At 43.2% G+C, this 13,629-nt stretch overlaps 1 protein-coding gene across 1 annotated transcript in view; it reads left to right on the forward strand.

The window, feature by feature from the left end:
- Positions 1 to 6,886: 6,886 nt before the first annotated feature.
- Positions 6,887 to 13,629, forward strand: part of NLGN1 (neuroligin 1) — a 484,028-nt gene continuing 477,285 nt past the window's right edge. Inside the window, exon 1 of the mRNA XM_068200312.1 lies at positions 6,887 to 6,907. The gene's annotated coding sequence lies outside the window, so the exon portion shown is untranslated. The remainder of the gene's footprint in view (positions 6,908 to 13,629) is intronic.

The following is a 13,629-nucleotide window of genomic DNA, read 5'->3' on the forward strand; positions in this document are numbered from 1 at the left end:
TGGCCTGTACAATATTTTGAAGCCATGACAGAAGCAGAAGAATTTTCCAGCACTTAAAAGAATCGTGATATGAAGAAACAAAAGTAGTCAATGCCATGCCAGAAGGTTTTATACCTGACCTACTGATCAAAGCAAAGAGTGATGTATTTAATCTACAAATCTTTCTTCACAGAAGGAAAAAACAAACCATCCTGTCCCCCATCTATTCCCTTTTCCTTGGAAAATGTTGCTCATGGTTGTGAGCCAGTGCTGGGGCAGAGGAGTAGTTAGCACGAAGCTTGTGCATCAATAGCTGTTGCTTTGGTTACAAAGGCACATGAGCAAGTATAGTTGTGACAAGTTATTTTCAGCTTTTACACCATGAAATAGAGAGAATATTAATAATAAAAAAATAGATTATGCTACCTCTGCTCAGTCTCTCTGTGGTGGAAAGTCCCAGTGCAGTGTCACATGCTGCATCATCCTGATAATTGTTGCTGTGTGCTCTGATGACATTGAAGCCAGCCCTGGTGCTGAGTGCACAGAACTCAGTGCACTGAGAGGGGAAAGGTTGCTGGGTGCTGGGGAGGTATCTTCAGGAGCTGTTTCTTGAGTGGGAGCAGCACTGGGCACCCTGCTGCCTCTCCTGCATGTGTCAGCATCTCGGCGCCGCTGAATCGCATGCGTAGCCCACGCTCAGGCACAAAAGGCACAAAATCTCAGAGCAATCTCTGTCTCCTGGTGAAAAGTGAGTGCAGCAGGGGATCAAACAAATGGTTTGATCTCTGCTGATGTTTCAAAGCTTCTGCAGTCAGAGATGACAGCGACTTGGGAGAAAGGCAAGGAGTGGGAGTGGGGCACAAACACCAAGGTGGTGCCTCTTGGTAACGCGGGGGTCCGGCCAGGCCCACACAGGAGCTTTCTGTCAGGAATAGAAATGAGCTGTGAGCTCTGGAGTAAGGTATTGATGAGCCAGAGTCCTACCACTGCCAACACCCTTTGGCCCTTGCTATTTAGCAGATGATGGCTATGGCTGGAAGCAGTTCAGTTCCCCCTTCACTTCTGCTTCATTTCCACCTTAGCCCAACCACAGCTTCTCGTTTAGACTCTGCATGGAGGCACTGGGATGAATCTTGTCCTTCACACCACTTTTCCAGCCCTGTGGCATAGCAGGATGGCCTGAACCCCTGGGGGAGAGGACAGCTATGACAGCTTCTGCTTTAAAGGGTTGTTCTTTGAGGCTTCATATCCATGACATCAAGAAGGGAAGTCAATGGATATCAGTGTAAAGAGACAAAAAAAGACATTCCATTTGAAGGAATGACCCCTTCATAAAATGTGTTTGTGAACTCAAGATTTTAAATGAGTCTGACCCAGTGGGGAAAAAAATCAAACTGTTCTGTACAGAAGAAAGTCTTTGCTGGAAAGTACATACGAAAGTTCACAGGCACTGCAAACACTAGCCCAGTGGGTAATTCTGTGAATAAGATGCACTTTGCACTCACAGCAGTACTGAAATTCAGCAGCTCCTGGGACTCAGATTTATTCCATTTTTACCAATAAGAATGCAACTAATAATAGTTGAAAGAAGGAAGAATTTGCCATGTGAGGGAATATTTAAAAAATCACATTCTGGTCTTTATTACTCTGGCTTACGTCAGACATATTTTGCACCACTTCACATGAAGTACAGATGTAACAGGTGTTCTTACAGAATAAGCCAAAATAAATGGGATCAGAATCTAACCCTGAAATTTTGTTCCATGGGACATATGCTATTCCCAGAATCCTTAAATTCTTTGTATGGAAAAAGAGAGCCTGAGGACCAGGTCCGTTTTGGGAGGCAGGAGGGTTTTCCACCACCTGAGGCCCAAATGCTGCACTCCCTCTGGGGATAAAGGCTGGGTCTTCGCTGGCAGTGGCAAACTCCTGTAGAAATGAGCCTTTCCAAATAAAGGATATTACCACAAAATTTGCTCCTCAGGAGGGAGTGAAAACTCAAGTAGAAGGAAATACCCTTCAACTTGAATTTGTGCTGATGGGGCTGAACAGCCATCTTAAATAAGTATCACTCAAGACACAAGTCCCATTAAAGCCAATGGTCTACTCCTCACATCAGTAATCTTGGTAGAGTGGGGTCTTGCCTACTCATCCTTCACAGAGTACTGCAGGTTCCGCTGAGACCATTTGTTACAGCAATTTTTTTGCTCCCCTTCCAGTTGAGGAGTTTGGAAAGGTGTCAGAGGATTAGTACCATGCAAATTGCAAGAGGAAAGTGTCACTAAGGTAGGAAGACTTCACAAAAAATAGCTTAGGGGGCTATACAGTATCTGGAATTAAATTTTATGGCACTCCATAAAATTGAAGTATGAGTCAAGGGTTAACAACCTTGAATTTTGCCCTTAAAATTAGTCCAAGAAAATCTACTTCGTTATAAATACGGTGGTACTGTATCGTGTCCTGTTGATTGATATGCCCAAGAGCTACCTTTGTCGGCAGTCTTTTAAGCAGCAATCCTTCATTTTGATCTTAATAGTGAGATAAGCACCTCCTTCCTCGTTGGGCTATCAATTTTTAGCTGCCAATACAGATGGATGGGGTCGCTTGTTGCACACACAGTGCCTCCTGTCATGATGAATGTATAGTCAGCAATCATGGCCCTCCTCGTGACAAAAGCAGAATAAATGAGTGTACAGGGAGGGAAGGATGCATATAGCAGTATTTAATGCAGGTGATATTAGTAGAGTGCAACAGGAGTTTTTTTTACTAAAAGATTACACATAACTCTTGGTCTTTGTCCAGCCTTAAGACAAAGATTGGTAAATTTTTTTTATCTGCCAAAAAGCGACATTTTATTTTAATAACTTTTCAGTATTTTGCTCTAAGCAAATATTTAATAGATACTATACAGTATTTTTGCCTGTTTTTTCTTGTTTTCCTTTAAAGTATTTGGGGATGAAATATCTTATATTTAAATACATTCCTTCTAGGACAGCTTCGACATGTACAGTACTCTGTATCTTGGCAGCATTGGAATATCACTTGTCTATGGCAAACTCAGATATAGTTCACCTTTGATTAAACTATAGCTTAAAACCCACCCCAAACTAAAAGTAATAACCTAATTGAGTCAGCTTTAGTACTTCCACTGTCTGTGAGAATCACTGCATTGCTCTTTTTAGGCTGAGGGATATTAAAATAATATTGTGCAAAGGATATTAACGCAGAGTCTTAGCAGACTTTAGAAAATCAGTTTGCTTTTATGGCTGCCTCTCTGTGCTGCTCTCTGGTTCCTCTTCTCCCTCCTTTCCTCTAGAGATTCCAAATCCAATTAAATGTGACTAGATGTAATTCCAAATTGTCGCTTTAGTCAATTAAACATATAATAATCTTGTGTACCTAATTACTAGCTCCAAAAGTTTATTTGTTGATGTAGTGCTATCAATGTGTACTTCTGCATGTTCCCCTTATCATTGCCTATATATTAATTGTGGTTTGACATTACTGTAAATTGAATTTGAAATTTCCCCCTAGTTAAAAGTCTCTCACAAACAGTAATCCCAATCCGGTTGTAATACCCTTTAGAATGTACTTTCCAAGGCTGTATTATGTTCTTAATGAGATATAACCAAAAATACATGGGTTTAACAATAAACATTTCAAAACAGGCCCAGTATCAGGGGGTAACATGTTGTTAGAAACGGGAACTAAATCTTCCCTTAGATGTTCTTATACAGCTCCCATTAATTTCACTGGGAGAAAAGCAATTCAGTAGAATCCATGGATTTTTGCATAAGGACTGGATTTAGCCATAAGCTTTATCCAATGCTCATTCAAATCATTGGCAAGAATCCTCCTGACTGTGCTAGAACAAAGAGCAGTTTCTAATTGAACATCGTCAGCCCAGCCGGCACAGGGTGAACAAAGGATAAAATCCTCATTGCCTTGAACATAATTGGCAAACTGCTCATGGGCTCCAAGTGGTTTAATCTCAGGAATGACATATGGACCCTGTGGATGAAGCAGAGGAGGTGAGCAAAGCACCCAGCTTTGCCTGCTTGAGCTGGTGATGGTTTTGAGGAAAGACCTTCAGTGTGTCCTGAGCTGCAAACAAGAAATAGCCCTGTAGCACAATATGAGGGGAGACTGAATGGATGTGTTCTGTTATTCCATGCCTTTGATCCACTGAAAAGCTTCCAGCTCCCGTGGCAGTGGCAGTGGCTGGTCCGCAGCTGTGTACAGGAGTGCTGGTTGCTCCTGCAGCCACCTCCACAGAAATAAGGGACTTCCAATCCGAATATAAGCCAGTCTGAAGCACTGAAACCTTGTGGTTTTTTGCAGTCAGAGGCCATTTGCAAGTGCTGATTTACAATCTGGGATCACATAATTATATTGCCCCCTTGACTGCTGGCATTCCAAAGGTTAAAACAGTCAAGACCTTAACCCCGAGCCAAGGCTTGTTTCTCCCAGCCTGGCACTGCTTCCAGAGGTGCACAGAGCTCTGGACAAACCTGGCATCAATCCTTGGACAAGTTGTTTCATCTTTTGCTGTTTCTCAGCATCAGCTGTGAAATGCAGACAGTCATATTTGACTGATTTACTGATTTGGTGTGTGAGTCCCCCTGGCTCAATTGTTTGCTAATCCTTCACAGCCTGCACAGCACAATGTCACTCTGATCATGGCAGAAGTCTCCAGGCATTGCTGCACTCCAGACAAATGCCTTTTCTCTTTATTCTTCCTTCTTAATTTGTCCTTATTTAAATAACCAGAAGCACACTCATATTTCTGGTGTCTGTGTTTAGTTTTTCAACATCTGCTGTTATTCCTGGCAGGTTCCCCCTGTACTGCCCTGCATGGCACCAGGAGTGGTGAGGCACACACACAGAACCCCTCTGAGCCTCCTGGTGCCTCCATCCCAGTTTTGCTTCCCAGTTCCTTGGTCACAGGGAACACACACAGGTCAGGACCAATGCTTGCTACTGTGACCTCAGGGCTTATAAAGGAAAATTCCACTACTTAGAAAATTCCACTTTCAAAAGAAACACAGGGATTAAGGCTCTGTGTGTATGACCTCTGCCCAACCTCAAATGCACCCAAGTAAGAGAATTTTTGTTGAAGGTCTCCAAGGCTGAATGCACAGAACCAAAGTGAACTGTGAGATAGGGAACTATGAATTTTCAGAGGCAGGGACACAGGTGGAATTACGCTGCCTGAATATGATAACAGGGCTGGGCACTGAAAAATACTTAGGAACCTAAACACTCAAAACCCAAAGGACCAATTGAGATGTTTAGGAAAGTTAAAAGCCTGTGTCCCACTGAAATACATGAAGGCTTAAAGCACTGAGCTCTGGTCCTGATTCCTGGTGAACAGCTCTCCATATGGCCCATGGAAATCCAGGCAGCAAAGATTTCCACTGAGAGACGGATGAACCTATGAGACACTCTGAAATCAGATTTAAGTAAAGTATATACTTGAGGAAATACAGTTTATGAAATTATTATTTAAGATCCTCAAACAGTGACCCAACTCTTTAACATTTTGAAAAAAGAAATCTCCCAATACATGGACTGATATTCCCAAACCAGAATGAGGGACCACTCCCTGCCCCACCACAAATCAATATCATATATTAAATGTGATGTGTAATGTTATGCAGTGGGATCAGCTGCTCTGTCATGTGGGGATTTTAGACAAGTAATGCTGATCAGCAACAGACCTCACTCTTTGTACTTTGAGAGTGACTAAATGAGAGTTCAACTGAGCACAAGGAACATAAGGTACAAAAGAATGGGAAAAGAGCTCCTATTTAGACCATGTAATGCATCTTTCTGCATGAAATGCCATATTTATTTTCTTTTTTTTATTTCAGCTTTTAAAGATAGAGGGATTAATCTCTAAAGAACAAAGATATGAGCTTTCTTCCTACTTCTGACACAAGAATTTCATTGATATTCAGAAATATTTGCCTCGTATTTACAGAACCATCCACCACTAAATTTGAAATATGTAAAATGTGACTGAATAAGAACTGAAGCAATTTTGTCAACACACCTTTAGGAGCACCTTAGGGGATGTCAGAAAAAAAAAAGGGAACTTTCTTCTTTCAAGCTATGAAGCTTTATATTCTGTGTTTTTTCCCCTATTTGCCAGTTCAGGCCAATATGAACTTCCACACCATAGCCAAACCCATGCAGGTGATGTGGCAAGCCTGGATCCCAAGGTGTTCTGCAATCTCTGCTCCATCTGGCCACTTGGTGGTGCAGAATAATAAGATATATTTCTCTACGTGCTGGTGAGGAGCAGAGCAGGGATCCTGAACCTCTTCCTTAGCCCATCTCCAGGCATGCACAGGACTTGCAAGAGCAGAGTCAAAGGCAGCTTTTGGTGCGTGACGGCTGCTGACACCAACAGCCTGGAGTCCTTTGCAGCAGCCACGCAGGTCTGTGACAAGAAAATGGATGGTGAGGGTATAGAAATAGGCAGAATTTTCTGGAATGCACCAAAGTGTTCCACTTCCAAAGAAGACAAGAAATTAGCGTTGTTGCTAAATGTCTGTGTGTTCATTTACCGTGGTAAATACTGGGAAATTCATGAGGGCAGGACTCAAGGTCAGCTCCTTAATCCTTGGCTGCTCCCCTTGAGCTGCAGAGAAAGGAGAGAAGCCCAGAAGGGGAGAGGAGGATTTCTCTGCAGATGGCAGAGCCTCAGGAATAATCACAGCCTATGCACATCAGAGTAACTTTCACTCTCCTGTGCTACTCAGCCCTAATTGCTGCTCAAACCAAGAGGCTGATAAATGGCTGAAAATTACCTGTGCATCTACTTCAAGTGAGCCCACCTGGATCTGCAGTAAGTGGTACTAACAGAGGGCCACAGCCACTGCACTGTGGTGTTAGTCCTGTGCAGACCTCCTGTTTGGAAAGGGTGAGTATAGCTCTGTTTTTTCAGTTCAACAGGAACTTTAATATTCCTATTCAGATCAGCTCTGATGCAGACACCTGGACATTTAGAGATCTCTAATACAGTGGCACTGAGCCTGAGATATAAGATGCAAAATAAGCTACAGCTCTCTTCTGGATGACCTTGCTTATTTTCTTCTGAGATTAGAAAAGGCAAGTGATGTTTCTAACTGAATTAAGCAGAAGGTAGTAATTTTAATGCAATTATGCTGTTTGAAAAGTGTACAAAATAATAATTTTTAGATACCTTCATATATTCTAATTACATGTAACCTCATTACTTTGATGGCATGGACACATTTGGAAACCATTACATGAGGAGAGATAAACAGAATACTGAGCAGGTATGAAATTGCTACTGTCTGGTTTGACTTATGTGTAAACTAGCCCCAAAATGGGGCAAAATGTTGTCATATGTGTTCAATATTTTGATATTGCTAATTCCTGCAGAGGACTGACTGGAAGTTCCTTTTGAACAGTTCACTAGTGAGCCTTAAATGCATTGAGAAACTGCTATAAAACCCTTCTGTCCTGTCAAACCCTCCCAGACTTGCTGTCTTTGCTGGAGTTTCTGAGTTGTTAGCCCATTGCTAGAAAGCAGAAATAAGTTTCATACAAGGAAAATGGCCTCTGTGTTTAGAATAGATTTGTTGTATTTATTATTATCTGTCCCAGCTTTCTGCATGGTATGGAGATTGCTCTGCAATGATTAAAAAATGTTTCTCATTTAATGACAAGTGCCACTTGAGGACACAGAAGCTGAGCTGAGAGATGCATGGACAAATCAGGAGCCTTTTAAAATGACAGGGGGTGATCAGGAAAACAGGTCCCTAAGCCCAGTGAGACTGGGATCTCCATGGCCTGGTAGGAAACGAGCACTTAGGATGGGTGTGATGGACAGATCCCAGGAGGTGTGGGAGGAACCTGTGCCAGTGTTGGCTGCACAGTAGAGCCTTTTGGGGAAGGGATGGCTGGGATGAGCTGCTGGTAACAGAGATGCAGTGAAACATCCAGAGGGACGCGATCCATGCTTGTTCTGGACTTGCTCTGTTCCCTGAGTTAGGCACAGACCTTGAGCTGTCAAAGTTTGGGTTCACTTCTGGCAGGGGCTGTGGAAACACTGGAATTGAAGGCTTCCTCTTGCCTCTGATGGAATCCTCTCTGATCAAGCTGCTGTTTGACAATTTCAGGTGATAAAGAAGAATATGTGTGGCACAGAGATGATGTTTGGTAAATTTTAGACGTGGACTAATATTGTATGTTGGCGCCATAAAAAATAGTAGGCCATGTGGGCTTTCCTTTGGGCTTTGACTGATCCCAGCATTGCCAGAGCTGCTTTCCTGGCCCCAGTTTATGAAGGGCTCCCAGAGGTGCTGCACTTCTGAGGATGGAAGTCACAAACCATCAGAGGCTCTTGGACCCTTTCCACATGGGGAAAATCAAATCCAATTTAATTCATTCTCCCATTTCAGTCCTAGTCCTGGGTCATGTGTCCACTTGGCACTGGGTTTTGGGATCAGTGCTCTGCGGCCCCTGGGTGGGCTCTGAACCAGCAGCTCCTGAAATAATGGGGCAAAATGAACCCTCCCCAGCTGTGGGAGCACTCCCTGCCCATCCCTGTCCTTGTTGGTGAGCCTTGAAGGATTCTCTGTGATCACAGGTGGGTGGGGGGGTTCTGTTGCTATGACAACAGATTTATTTGGTTTTCTTACTAGAACTGGATTTTTTTTTATTTATTTTTTCAGTTTAGAAAAACTGAAACAATTGGGATAGAGACAGAAGAGAAACTTTCCTGTTTTCCCAATGGGAGGTGTAGGGAGGATACACAGGCAGGTAGCACGGTGGCAGGTGGGGGCAGGAGGCAGGCAGCTGGTATCCCCAACCCCAAGGATTTACACATCTTTCCTTAGCACAACTGTGTGCCTCATAAAACAAACCCAGGCATAAAAAGAAACCCAAATAATTCACCTTGCTTTCTCACACTACCTTTTCAAGCCTGACTAACAGGGGACACAGACCTGAACTCTTACAGAGGGCTGAGGTTTACTGTGTGCAGAGCTGGTGTGCTTTTTGGCTGATGGAATTGTATAGATTATATGGTTTTTAATTTTTTTTTTCCCTAACCAGAATGTCAAAAAGCTGAGTCAGCCATCCCACAGCTATTAACATCCTAAAACTTCTTTCTCCTTACGGATTGCTTACCCCTACTCTGTGCAGTCAGATGAAGATGAGTTGTTTGTTCTGGCAGAGGGACAGACAGTCTGTTTTCCCCTACATGTATACAACTAATTTCAAGTCACTGGTGTTCCAACTGGTGATAAAAGAGCTATCTTAAGCTTTTCACAGAACACAGTGACACTGTTAAATCAGCACAGCATTTTGATTAGCAGAAAGATGAGAGCTATACAGCTTAATGAGAAAAAGGGGCAAAACACCTTTTGTACTTGGAGGTTTAGACCTCTAGTTTTAAAGGAAATAGGTGCCTGTATTTTTCTGTAAGTTGCACATTTTCACCTTACTGCTGATCCAAGGCTATTCAATGTCAGCAATAGCCTGCACTGTTTGAGTAAGGAAGAAAAATTGCTCTCATGCCTTATTGCTCATCTGGTTAGACCTTTCCCTGTGGATGTGTAGCAAGCAGCTGTGAGAGCACAGCCTCACAGGCTTAGGGACTTGAAGGACACACAGGCTCTACTAACTCCTCCTCCAGGAGCTTTGAGGCTCACCTTTTGGTGCATGTTCCTTTTCTAGGACTCTCATCCTTGAAAGTAGTTTTGTGTTGTCTGTTCCATCCTTAGAGACAGCACGGACCTCCGAGGTTCTTCTGTGGCACATCCCCTGGCACAGACATGTCCCTCATCTCATCTTTCCCTGGGGCAGCTGTCACAGAATCATTCAGGTTGGACTGGGCCTCTGGGATCATTGAGACCACCTTGTCATGCAGACCATGGCACCGAGTGCCACATCCAGCCATTCCTTGAACACCCAGGAATGGTGTCCTTGTGTTACCAGGAAGCTCAGGTTCTCCTTGGCCTTCTCCAAGAGCATTTTCTTGGTTTTAAGACAGAAGTGAGCCCAGAACTCTCTCCTGAACCCTCCATTCTGGTTAGTGAGGGTTTTCCTGTGAGAACGTGTCCTTTGGCAGGACACTTCCAGTTGCATGCTGTTGGAGGCTGATCCTATGGTTAAATGCCTTCTAATGCCTAAAATTTCCTGGTAATTCCAGAACAAATTTATACATAACACATTTATGCCCACTTGTTCAAGGACCAAGATGGTCTTTCCACTGAAATGGGTTTTCTCCCTGCTAAGGTTTAAATCTTCACTGTGTTTGTCCAGAGCAGTCTTCCAACATGAGAGCTACCAAAAGAGGGGAAATAAATTTACTAAGTGGCAGCTTAGGGAAAGTGCTTGCAGCACTTTGGAATTGTTTGCAGATGCTGTGACCCCACAATGATGTTTCTGGGAGTGCCTTGCAGTGCCAAATGGCCTTAGGCTGCACTCTGCATGGGGTATCCCATCCCTGTGCTATCCTAGAGGGATCCCTGAGCAGCTGGCAAAATTCAGAATGCATGCAGATATCAGTTTTTACATTAATTCAGACCTCCTCGCATTTAGGCTGCTTCCTGTGCTTGTTCTCCTGGTACTGGGCTGTGTGAGTGAAAACCGCACTCGGAGGACTTTGAGAGACGCTTAAATTACAGCTGACCCCTCTCTAACCTCTGACTTTCTCTGAACCAGAGAATTCGGTCTGGCATGTCTTCAGAGACAAAAATCTCAGGGGATCTCTCAGCTTGATGGGTAGGCTGAGTCAAATGTGATTATCTGTGGTGGTTGTGCCAAGCTGAGCAGCTCCCAACCAGCCACTGCTGCTCACACACCCTTGCACTGCTCTGGAAGTGCTTCTGTGCAGTGACTTAAAATCCACGTGAGGGGTGAGAAGGCAAGGGATGCCCAACAGCAGGAAAAGAAATAGAATGACCAGTTTCTCATTAAAAAAAAGGCAGGCAGGAATAAAGTCTCAAGCTGCATCAAGGGAAATACAGGTTGGATGTTAGGAAAAGTTTTTATACGGAAAGAGTGATGAAGTTCTGGAATGGCTTGTCCAGGGAGGTGGTGGAGTCACCATCCCTGGATGTGTTTAAGGAAAGACTGGATGTGGCACTGGGTGCCAGGGTTTAGTTGAGGTGTTGGGGCTGGGTCGGACTTGATCTTGAAGGTCTCTTCCAACCCAGTGATTCTGTGAATTCTGTAAATAATGGCTTATGCTAACAATCCCCAGGTTTGTGTTTCCAGAAGTGTAACTGAGTGTCCCTGTGGCAGGGGCTGTCTGTGATGAGCAGAGCACACTCTGCACCATGAGCAGGGTTTGACTGAGCCCAGTGACTCCAGAGAGATGACAGAAGTGGTGCTAAGCTTAGTTTAACACAATCTGCAGAAGCAGCTCTGCACAGTTGCTATAACACTATGTTAAACTAGGCTAAACTCTGAGTACTGCTACAGTCACTGCTTTTGGAACCACGCTGGAGTCAGTCTGTCAGAATGTTCCTCTCCTTTACAAAATACATAATCTCGTTGAAAATCATCTAGTTTCCTGAAAGCTACTCAATGTGGGGAAAAAAGGCTGACAGTGTTCCCTCCTGCCTGCTGATGTAGTAAATTTACTGATTCCTTATCTGCAGTGACACCAACCACAAATTTATATTCATTTTTGAAATCATATTTATGAACAGCTTCTCTGATTATATCACCTTCTCAAATATGCCCATGTATTTATATTTTTCAAGAAAGCTCAGCCTTTGAAAGCATATTAAAAAAAAAAAAACAAAAAAACCAACATTTATTATTGTTACTATTTTTAAACATCTTCAACCTGACTTAAAGGGAAGACCTGCCTTTCCTTCCCAGCACCCCAAGCAAATTCCCTTTTTCACTTCATCTCTTGGGATACTGGAGAATCTGGGGGTTTGGAAGTATCCCAGGCAGGATTCCCCACCTGTCACAAACCAACATATGGTCCTAACAGAGCTCTGAAACACCTGGCTGAGCAGTGAACCTCATCTGCTGACAATTCAGTAGATGACAACTTCTGTCTGAATCAGCACATCAACAAGATTTCAGGAAGAAGAGATAGTTCCCAGATCTCCTTTTACATCTCACTGATAACAGTCACAACACTTTGTTTTTCAACAAAATGTTTCTATTTCTTAGCTTGGAAACAGCTTTGTCTGAATAATGAGCTGTGTTTTGAGATTAAAGAACAAAGGTTGGGTGGGTTTATGGTCAGGGAAATATTCCAGATGTATCTGAAATCGCATTTCTTAAGAAATTTAGAAAATCTGTTTTTTGTTTCTTGCTTGGGGAGGTGATTTCTTCTGCCTGTACTGTCGAATGAAAGCCAGGGGAGATTACTTTGGCATAACCTGTGTGTGTGTCCTGCTGAAGGAAAAGTGCTTGTCCTGATGTCTTTGGCAGAAGTCCCACATAGAAAATTGAAGTTCATCTTCCCAAATCCTCTCAGCAAGTCTGCTTGTCTGCCTGGGTAAAGTCTTCTTCCACTCCCTGTGCTGTTTTGCTGCTGTTTTAGTGGCTTCAGACCTGCACCACCAGCATCAATCTTAAAGGATGAGCAAAGTGACCCTTTCAGTCTCTTGCCTAACTCACACTGGCTGCTGTGCCATTAGTTACCTAATGATTTGTGAAATATTTTGTGATATACCTTGTGGTCTTCAGCTGAAAGTCCCTTGTAAGTGTCTAATGTTAGCAGTAATGGTGATACATAGCAAGTCACTGTTGCTTTTCCTCATGCATTTCTCTTTCATTTAAGCATCTTGGGTGGTTAAAAACTTCTGTTGCATGGTGAAACTTTAAGGGTTTTTTTGGCAGCATCAGTGGAACCACACAAGCAGAGCTTCCTCTTGCAGGCTTTCCTCCTGCCAGCAGTTCCCATTCACACCAGCAATCTCTTCAGCTGCACACAGGCTAAATTTTGCAGCATACCACAGTGTACCCTGAGATCTTGATTATTTTTTTCTTTCTCTTTTTTTTTTTTTTTTTTCCCCTCTCCCCACCCTCCATTTGGAGCACATCTGAGCATCTGCCCAGGGTTTCAGGGAAATCAGGGAGAGGAAGGTGCTTGTGTGGGTGTAACTTTTATCCAGCACAGCTCTGGGACCTGATCAGGGCTCACACCAGTGCCCAGGAATGAGTGAATGCTCCTACAAGCATTTGCCTAATCACAACTAGGGATGTAATTAAGATTATTCATGTTATGATGACCAGGAGGATTGGGTCATGTGCACAAAGTCAGCCCAAAACCCCCACTGATTGTGGAAATGCCTGGATCTAAGATGACAGCCTTACTACTGAGAGCTGGAATGAAAGGGATGGAGAGAATCCATGCAAGAGCCACAAGCAGTGTGATTTGCAGCTTCAGAATCTCTCTATAAGCACCAAGAGCAAGCAGCTTGGTGTAGGTGAATCTGGAGAGAGGCTGGGTTCAAAATAATGCTCCTTTTAAGGGCAAGAAACAAATAAGTTAAAATTTTTATTTATTAAATAATTAAAATCTCCTGATACTCACAGTGTAAGGCACATACTGTATGTACTTATTCTATACAACTCTTAAATGATTAAAAGCTCCTGATATTCACAGTTTAAGACACATACTGCATGTACTTATTCTAT

The sequence above is a fragment of the Anomalospiza imberbis genome, chromosome 10 (assembly GCF_031753505.1).
Source record: "Anomalospiza imberbis isolate Cuckoo-Finch-1a 21T00152 chromosome 10, ASM3175350v1, whole genome shotgun sequence".
NCBI lineage: Eukaryota > Metazoa > Chordata > Aves > Passeriformes > Viduidae > Anomalospiza > Anomalospiza imberbis.